This window comes from Lissotriton helveticus, chromosome 3_1 (assembly GCF_964261635.1).
Source record: "Lissotriton helveticus chromosome 3_1, aLisHel1.1, whole genome shotgun sequence".
Classification (NCBI taxonomy): domain Eukaryota; kingdom Metazoa; phylum Chordata; class Amphibia; order Caudata; family Salamandridae; genus Lissotriton; species Lissotriton helveticus.
Genome location: NC_136061.1, coordinates 916,830,291 through 916,840,588, shown reverse-complemented (window position 1 = coordinate 916,840,588; position 10,298 = coordinate 916,830,291). Strand labels below are relative to the sequence as shown.

General features: G+C 44.6%; 1 protein-coding gene across 1 annotated transcript in view; it reads left to right on the top strand.

The window, feature by feature from the left end:
• The first annotated feature begins 1,909 nt into the window (after window positions 1-1,909).
• Window positions 1,910-10,298, top strand: part of MYOM3 (myomesin 3) — a 451,709-nt gene continuing 443,320 nt past the window's right edge. The window contains exon 1 of the mRNA XM_078681253.1: window positions 1,910-2,033. The gene's annotated coding sequence lies outside the window, so the exon portion shown is untranslated. The remainder of the gene's footprint in view (window positions 2,034-10,298) is intronic.

Here is a 10,298-nt window from a genome sequence, read left to right as displayed (position 1 = left end):
ACCGTCGCTACAGCATGGTTAGTACGACGTATCCCCTCATCTGCGTGGCAGAATTTGGTGCATAGCTCGATGCCTCTCAACCTTGGCACCTGTCTTAAGGAACTGACGCATTGTGTTCATTGTGTGGAAAAGATTGACGCATCTCGTTGCTCGTGGCCATTGAAAGTATTTTGTTCACTCTGGTCTGCGTGGGTCCTTTAGCCAGCCTTTGACTTTGCCCTGGTCCAGCATAACCTAAAGTAACCTTTTTAGCACTACCTGCTTTTAAGCGCTTTACTGCATTTATTCCTTTGAAATCCAATATCTAAACTTCTATACATTGGATTTTTGTCATTTTGGTCTTGTTATGTTCAGAATATAAAAAGCTATTGTTCTAACCATGTGTGCAGCCTTTTTATGGTGTATTGATTATGTTGGGGTGTGTGTTGCACACATAACTTATTCACTACCTCTTTAGATAAGTCTCACTTCTTTGTGCCAAACTACCAGAGGGTGAACACAGGTAATCTTTTAGTATGTATCTAGCTTCCCTGACTAGAGTGGTGTTTCCAGTCTGGCCTGGGTGATTACCTCAGCCTTCCAGGATTTGCATTTCCTAACAACAAGGATGCAATTAGTTTTCACTAGTGGGTAGAGGTAAGCGGTTGTCTCTCATTGGGGATAGTGCAATTTGAATGAAAGATATGTTTTGGGCAGCCTACTGTAACATTGGATCAGTTTCCTAATTGCATAATGTTAGAAAAGATGGATACGAATCTGAAGGTTTCTGAATCTGGCACGTGAGGTTGGCTGTTTACTGATGGGTGGAGCGATAGACCAATGATCTCTGAGAAAGGTCCGGTAAAGTGATACTCAGCGAGGTCTGGAGAATGTGCCAGTGAACTGAACATAGTGTTAGGCAGCCACTGTGACCATGAGTAGGGGCCGAACATCCACCTGTTTGCTACCTGTATGATAGGGAGGATCTAGAAACATGCCACGGTTCTACGCGAGGATGATGCTCTGTTCACGTTATGATCGATTGGGGATCTGCAATATTATCCCTAAAGGACAATTTGAAGTAAGGCTCCTAAACAGATGCAGAGGAGGGGTATAAAGGTGAGGTATTGATGTGGAATCAAGAGTCATCAGTCTGAAGGGTTTGATGGGATACATGCACCTTGACTACTCCCCTACTTGCGGCTACTCGCCAGACCTCACTTTCCACGCAACCAAAAAATAACTGCAATATGACATTTTTTGCCAACAATACCCCCCAACGCCTCAAATATCCCAAAGATCTGTCTTTGATGTCCTGGATTGTGCCTGGGTTCTGGACGCGTGGCAACAAACAACTCGCTGCCATCGGAGCTGCCACCAATGCCCTCACTCCACCCTCTTGCCAATTCCTCGCCTGCATATCACAGGTCTAAGCTGGAAGGGGAGTGCTTCCGAGTTCTTTGGTAGATCTGAACTACACGCTCCTTTCCAGGGAACAGTTTTCAGTTCTTACTTTGTGGGATAATATTCGACTTGTTGGAGTAGGGAGCCTATAAAGAGGAACCTCGTGAATGAAGAGGGCTTCTACAAAATGCTTGCATTTCATGGGCATGGAATACCAGTCTGATGAGAGAAGGGCATTGTGAACCTGGCCATCCGGCGGGGATCAGGTTACCACTGCGGTAGGATGTCCTGATTGCCAATTATCATGATTAGATGACATCATTAATGTCCCCATTACTGCTGCATTGATCTTCTTCAATCTGCTAAAACTATATAATCCTCAAGTCCGACCTATTGAATGTGCAAGCAGAAGCAGGACCGCCTCCTGTTAAAGACACATGCCCTGGGCATTTGTTCAAGGAGTGTGGCGAGCTCTTGTGTGGGGCTATATTTAAAACCGTGAAGTGGGCCCCGCTTGGAGACGCATTCCTCGGTGGACCAGTCATCGCTAATGGTGGCGCGAGCAGGGAGCGCGCGATCTTTTGTCTCCCACACTCCGTCCTCCAGGAGCAGCCCGGCCGCGCATCCTTCCCGGTCACAGCACACAGCCCGTAAGTACAGATTTACATTCTGCTTGTATGTCAGAGAGGCCTGCCAGAAGAAAAAAGAAAAAGATATACAGCATTTTACTCTAAAACTATTGATGGAGAACTGCAATATGTGCAGTTTGGATTGAGAAAAAACGATTCGAGTATTTGAGATCATTCAAAAGCATCTAAGGAAATCAAATGTATTCTCATGTTACTGTTTAATTGGATAGCACTGTCAGGTCTTGGAATTAATGTTATCTTTTTCTGGTTTGTTAATTGCGTTATTTGTCGTAATAAGTAAGTTTGCTGTAACATTTGGAGTTGTAGTAAATGAACGCCAAAATATCTTATAATATATAATCTTATAATATATAACTAGAATTGTGTGCCTGGGGTAAGGTGTTTGGCATTTTACTCTAATTAACAGGCACATCAGTTTCTAGGCACTAACTAATCTTGATAAATATCTGTGAGATATGAGAGACTCCGGGGCCTCTGATCATATTCGGCAAGCGGGAAGGTGAGGGGGGGGGGCATTTTGCGTTTATTCTCTGTTCTATCTAGTTCCCAGCTGATGGGAATGAGTGTATTAGTTGTGCATATTTCACCACTTTTCGTTAGAATGGAAATACACACAACTGTTAGGCTTACATTTTTATAAATTGTCGGCCACCCATGAAAGAAGCTGTCGTCATTGATTATGTATAAAAAAGTTATGCGTTCCACAAACTTTTTGACTCGCCTTCTGACAGACAGTTTAAATGTCCTCAGAGAACTTATGCCATTAACGCACAGGCACATACACGTTGATCAGCCAGTTTTTCTTAATATTTTACTACTATTGATTTTGTTTTCCTATAAAAAGAAGCTCAGTGTTAACGTTCTCTAGAGGGAATACAGTACAGTAGGCAGAATTGTCTTAAAGGCAAACTGACCACCAAGATTCCTCCTGGACAGTAATTAAGATCACAGTCTGAAGTCTGCCAGATCTGAGATGTTCTCTATCCGCCCACGAGGGCAGGATCCATGCAGATTTTTCATGACAGCCAGAGGCTATCAATGATGACCATTTCTTTCCATTCTATGTAAGTCGATCCTGTGTGATTCTTCAGAGAAGATGGCCCAGATCCAGGCCAAACTACTTTATTTGTGACACTCAGGGAAAACCTTGACCACCTACTTTGTTAACCCATTCCATGCTTACTTTGAGCCTGTGGTTGCCGGCGGGGGCCACCAGCACTCATTTTCGGTGACAGCCACATATTTTTCCTGATCGGACATTTCCCAAGAGGAAGAGAGAGAAAAACAAACACGGGAAAGAAGGAGGAAGAGAAAGACAGGGAAATGATCACAAAGAGTAAAAGCAGGGACCCCCAAGAGGGAGCCAAAGGGCAAAGAGTGTCTGGTAATGGCTTAAAACGCCACCTGGTGGATTGTGCAGCCCTGGTATTCGGCTCAGTGACATTCAACTGCACTGACTGCGGGTTCTGCACAGACCTTTGGGCACTGGCACGCGTCCTGTTACAAGTTAAGCACAGTTTATCCTAGACAAGGTCACTCAAAGCAGGGTATTTATGTAGAGAGGTGTCTAGCATGGGGGCTATAAACAGGGATGAACTAGCCTTTAGAGCAATCAGGCAGTGACCAGGGCCAGAGCAGTCTGAAAGGTCAGTGTGTGGCAGTCACAGCTGGTGCAGGTAAGAGCGGTGGGGCGGATGGGGAGGAGTCGACGAAATAGGGAAATTTAAAAAAAGAAAATCACATACCTTGTGCTCACCGTAAGTGTTTTTCTTTTTTTAAATGTTCTTTTCCCTATTCCGTCGTCTGTCGACTCCCCTCTGCCCCACCACACCAATCTTACCTGCACCGGCCTCAGCTGTTGGGTGGGTCCGTTTTTTTTGCTATTTGTGGGCCTGTTTTATGGCCCGATGGGCCAGTTTTTCCCTTTGATTACCCTGACATCAAAACATGAATTTTCCCATACCTTTCAAAACACCTGTAAAGCATATTTTTATAAGTTCAAAACGGCCCCAATTTTCAAACATGATACAGGTTTTTTTAGTTAATTAATTCACTAATTAGGGCCACTTTTATTTTGGTGCTCGGGGCTGTTTTCTGTCCCTGTCCGACCCTGACTATAAACCTTCCTGGGCGGATCGCATCACTGACAAGACTCCTGCCCCAGCCGCGGCCTGTGGAGGTAGTTCCGTGGGGCAGACAGGCGGGGCGGGGGAGGGGCAGGGTGGGGGGTGGTAAACACTGGAATATGGATGATTGCAGGTAAGTAAACAATTAAATTAAATAAACGAATTGCGTTGCGCACCCTTCATCGCAAAATGCGATGCAAGTCGCGCTACGAAATTCGTTTTATTAATTTAATTGTTTACTTACCTGCAATCATCCATATTCCGGTGTTTACCACCCCCACCCTTCCCCTCCCCGCCCCGCCTGTCTGCCCCACATAACTCCCTCCACAGGCCGCGGCTGAAAATAAAATAAAGCAAGAGTAGGCAATGTTCGAGGAGGAAGGACTCAGGGGACGTTTACATTTCCACCCTGCTATATAGTGCTCACACTAGGAATAAAGTGTTGTATCATCGAAAAGGTTTACAATCAATATGAAACAAGAAACAATGAAAAGAGAAGAGCAGGGAAGTGTTTTCACAAAGAGAGTAATTGGTGACTAAGTGATCTTTTCCATCAAGAATATTCTCAATGTATTTGTGGAAAGAAAGAAGCAGGGAGTGCCAATTAACTCCCAGAAAATAAGAGCTGGCTTTTAAAAAATCAAAATAGTTTGCAGCAAAGTAATGCATTTATGAAGTGAGCACAGAACATATTGCATTAAACCTTCCAAATATCCTCCGTCCTGAAGGATTTGGTGACTTTCTTTAAAATAAACCCCTTATGTACAGATTAGTGGAAAATGCATTTTTAGAGCTGCACACTACAGTGCTGATTGGCTCTGCAAATAGCATTATATGTTTTGCAGTCAGTTTTTCCTCTTCTTCAACTTGTAATCTGTCCCACTTTTCACGCAGATCAGTAGGTCTGACTCGACTGATAAACAGAATCTAACCGTGTCTACAGGTCTGGAACAAAACAGGGCAAGCAGTAGGGTAACACACAATGATGGCCGACATCACAGTCACCTAAAATGTGCCTTCTGTGTGCACCTCACAAATATACAAAGGTCTCGACCTAGAAGAGGACTCACGAGAGGTGACAGCCTCTCTGACCTGCAAGTACTTCACAGACTCATCTCTCCTGAGAGCCTATTGTACAGTTGATGGAGCAGGATTTACCAAGTAGCAGGAAGAGCTAATGCAACAATGCACATGCTGCTCTGTGATTCTCCTCTGTCCTGATGCCACACCAGTAGCATTTTAAAGGGCTTTGCATGGGCATAACACCAAAGCCGTAAAATAATTCCTGCGTATGCTAAGCTGAAAGCCCTCTCGTAAACTTTCAGGACATAACCTCCCTAACTCCCGTGCTGGAACTTCCACAGTGTTAGTGTGCAAAGCCCAAATAGCAGCAGTTATCCAAGAATATAGGGGCATCGAAGTGACAGTGCATGCCTCTATACTCCCCAATGATATTACAGGAAGTGACATCACATGCCTTTTTGCCACCAATCGATCACATAAAGGGACATCAAACGACATCTGCATAAATGACTTCACAACAGGTGACATCACATCACCTTTGGCCTGACTATATCACAAAAACAGACAACATGGAATTTAACTATAAAAAAGGACACTGGATGTGAAATTAAAACATAACTGGAAAGTGTGAAGATGCATACCATTTCTCAAAATTAGCTACAACTGTTCACATGTAAAGTGCCAGACCCAGCAGAAACAATGCACCTGCACACCATGATAAAATAACTTGGACCCGTAAAACGTTATTGCTAAAAACCATGCTGTCAAAGGAGGAGGAGAAGGTTGGTGGGAGGTGTGGACATCCAGGCCCCTAGCCAGGAGCATGTTTTAGGGGGGAGTGGCCCTTAGCCATGACCAAACATTAAAGATGTGCACTACAGGTGCATTCTTCCCCAAATACTTGTAGGGAAACAGGTACAGTATGCAATGTTTTAAATCACACAACACTTCTTAGGTCTTTTTTTAGTTATTGGTGTCACTGGTTGTACTACTAAATATCGACCACCAGAATATCGTGGTACAAAAATATCTAGGACAGAATAGCAAAATGATAGATTTGCTATGTCTAACTCCACATCTACATACCTTGAAGATACATATATTGCGTAGATGCATGTATGTGGAGTAAGGTTTAAAAAATCTAACACTTACTTACCTGTTAATATTTAGGATTTGATATTCTATCCTCAATATCCCGTGCCATCAATATTGAAGCGCACTCAGTCAACTTTCCACAATCTAATAATAAATCATATTAATTAGATGGCATTTAAAATAGAGGTAAGTTGCAAAGTCGGCTGACTCACAACTTTGTGTATTTTATAAACTGTTCAAGCTTTGTGAAATGCAAAGCTCTGAAGTTCTTTTTATTTTTTTCCAAAAAATGAGCTGGCTTCAGGTCAGAGTCTTCCCTCCCCTACACTCACCCCCACATCTCTTATCTGAGAACATGTACTTTTTATTTTTTATATGTCCTTGTGGTGACAAACAGTTAATTTTGTTTTTCTCTGCTGTGAGGCTTACTCTTCTCAAAGGCTAGCATTGGAAATTCCTTAAAACACTTTTAAGATGTAATTCCTTGATTTGAAAGGAGTAGCTTAAATCATGTTTCATATGTTTGGAATGGGAATGATAAAACCGCTTTAGTGGTAAAGTTGAATTTAACATTACTGTTTTAGAAATGCCACTTTTAGAAATGGACATTTCTCTGCTCTTACTGCTCTGTGTGCCATGCAGCCTGTCTCCAATACATGTCTGGGATGGGTGACAACCACACTTAGGGCCTCATTAGGATTGCGTTTTTTCCGCATCCTCCGGGCTGGCGGAAGTGTCCGCCGGCCCTGAGGATGCGGAAAAACCGCGGCGGAGCCTTCAAAGACCCCCCGCCAGATTAGGATGGCTGGGGGGTCAGGAAGACCGTCCGCCGCTTTTCCGCCGCGGTCGCCTACCGACCGCGGCGGAAAAGCTATAACATGGCAGGCGGTGTCTATGAGACACCGTCCGCCATATTATGATGGTGGTGAATACATGCTTTTCCATGGCGGCTTTTCCGCCATGGAAAAGCATACGGACATTCACTTCGGGGGCACGTTGCGGGCCCCCTGGGTGAAGGGGGGGTGGGGGGGTGCACATGGGGGGTACCTATGGTACCCCCCTGCATTTGCGTGCACAAAGCAGCAGGCACCGCGCGGTGCCTGCCTCTTTGTGCACGCAAATGCGATGCATGCATTTTTAACATTGCGGCGGGTGCAGCTTGAAGCTGCACCCGCCGCAATGTTAAACATAGAGGATGTGACCGCCACCCTGGCGGTCACATCCTAATCAGCACGGAGGGAACGCCGCAGCCCCTGCGGACGTTCCCTCCTCCTCAGGGGTCGCGGACGGACTTGAGTCCGTCCGCGATCCTAATGACCCCTTAAGTGCATACCCTCTCGACAACAACACACAGGAAGGGTGGGTGTAACAGAAAACTGATCTGCTTTCATCTACATGCTGATAGACCTTCCTGGGCAGGGAGAGGGTGGGGTAGTTGACACGTTCACCTGAATAGACAGTGTTGTGTGTCCCACACATGGGGCTGATTACTCCCTCCACAGATAGCCTGGCAGACAGGGCTTGGATGAAAGGGGACCTGTATGCTTCAAGGGCTTGCTTTAAAGTCACCGCACTCAAATGCACAACTTTGTATAAGTACTGGGGCTCCAATCTTACCAAGATGATACACTACTGGACCTGTGAAGAACTCTGTGAGGAGTAAAAACTGCTGTGCTAGAAGGATGGCCTCTCTGCTTGACTGACTGTTCTGAAGGAGCTGCTTCTCTGCATTGCTGAGCTTGCCTGCTTCCCGCTGATCCCTGCCCTGCTGCTGGACTGGACCCATCTCGCTTGAACCTATAGTGACTCCAAGGGCTTGCTGGCTTGCCCCCTCTTCTGAAGTCTCAGGGCCATCAAAGACTTCCTGCAATCCTGCTCCTGCTGCTGGACTGTAATCTGTGAGTCCTCCCTTGCCTGAGGTGCAAATCCAGTACTGGGCCTCAGAAGTGGGTTCTGCAGCTGTTTTTACTTCAAAATCAACGCAGTGATGACTTTGTGCCAATCTGAACTGATGCACTGCCCTTCAGCGCAAGAGCCGATCGAAGGTATTGCCTCGGTGGACTGCACAGCTCAATGCCGATGGGCAGCATCGCTCAACATCATCACAGCGCCTGTATCAGAAAGGGGTTCGATGTTGATGCCTTCATCTACTGCATGGATCGGCGCCGATACTTCACCTTCATTCACGGGATCGATGACTATGCAGCACCTCCTTGATTCCTTGCATTGAGTTTTCAACATGAACGCTTGCTTCATCCTAAGTAGTTTATTAGTAGGACCTATCGGTGTCCTGTAGCCAACCAGCCCTCCATCACGGTCATCCTGAACATTGGATTTACCCCGATCGAGCGCTATCTCAAGTAACCCCTTAGCACTACTGACTTCTAAGCACTATTTTCGATTTCTTCTTTACAAATTCGTAACAAAGGTTCTACTGATTAGATTTTTGGCATTTTAGTCTTGTTTTATTCATACAAATATTCTCTATTGTTCTACACATGTGTGGAGAATTTTTATGGTGTTTTCAACGAGTTACTGTGTGTGTATGTGTGTGTGCTTGTGCTGTACAAGTGCTTGACACATTGCCTCTTTAGATAAGCCTGACTGCTCTGTGCCAAGCTTCCAGAGTTTGAGCAGAGGTTATCTTTTAGTGTGTATCTAGCTTACCCTGACTAGGATTGTGGTCCCTGCTTGGACAAGGAACATACCCCTGACAACTAGAGGCCTACTTTCTGACAATATGTTTAATAATGGGAGGTGGCATTGTTAATCATTTGTAAAAGGCAATATGGATCAAGTAACAATGGTTAGACCATAATAGAACTTCAGGGAATACTATGCAAGGTGATTTTTGGATCTTACACGAAGACCCATTTTAGGAAATAAGTTCGGAATTGTGTATAGAATTCCGATTGGGCCAGCTGTATTGGCAAAAACAAGATAAGCTATAAATCCTAATAAACAAATATTTCACCTTTTCTCCATGTGCATCTGACTCTAATTTTACTCCATGAGGATCTATTTTTCTTTCTCTCTTCTCTGCTCATCTCCTAATGTCTAGTTCTCAGTGCCTCTCTCATTCTTTTCCTCATTGCCCCTTTATGTTTTCTGTTGCATCTGTCTATATTCTCCTTCCTATTTCTTTTGCACTCTCTCATGCTCTTTCCATTTATTCTCCTTTCTTTTTTCCTCTCCTTTTCTAGAACCTCTTCTCTCAATCTTCTCCCTACTTCTCAATATTGTTTATTCTCTCCTTAGCCCTCTTCCCTATAGAATAAGTATAGTAGTTAAACTGTCTCTTGGCTGTGCATGGCCATGGACAGTGACTGCCACCTTTCTTTGGCCACTGTGGTTTTCACTTTTCCTCAGTTCCAGAAGTCTAACATACTGGGGGACTTCAGGAACTGGAGAAGTTCCCTACCACTTTGGAACAAAGAAGTTAGTGCAATGTGGCCATCATATGCCTGTAGAATGTTATCCATGCTTGTTGGACAGGACATCAGGCTTCATGGTTTTGGTGGGTTTTAACTACTTTAGGCCAGTGGGCAACCTGTTGTCGTCCACAGTACAGCAGACTTCAACAAGTTGTCCCCAGTAGTGGAATAGAAATGTCTTACCACACTGGGATCCTACACTTCTCCCAATAATATTGGTAACTCACTTTCATGGCATGGCTATCGTCCATGAAAGGAAGGCCTCAAACTCAACACAGAAACATCAAGATTTTGCCTTGCAAGTTGACTCATTCTGACCAGGTGGCTGGATGCGGTATTTAGACCAGGCGCCAAGTGATACCTGCGAGGCCCAGACAGTTCTAAAAACAAGGCACCTAGGGTAGTTAGGGGTAGTTTGGCTTGCCTGGATCCCAGTACTATTTCATACACAGATTACCATTCCAACACAAAACTTTGCCTAAATTACAGATTCTTCTTATATTTTTATGAAGGAAAATAATGGAATCTATGAGGATCAATAACATTTCTACCACCCAGTGGTCCTACATTTCTTCCAATAGAAACTG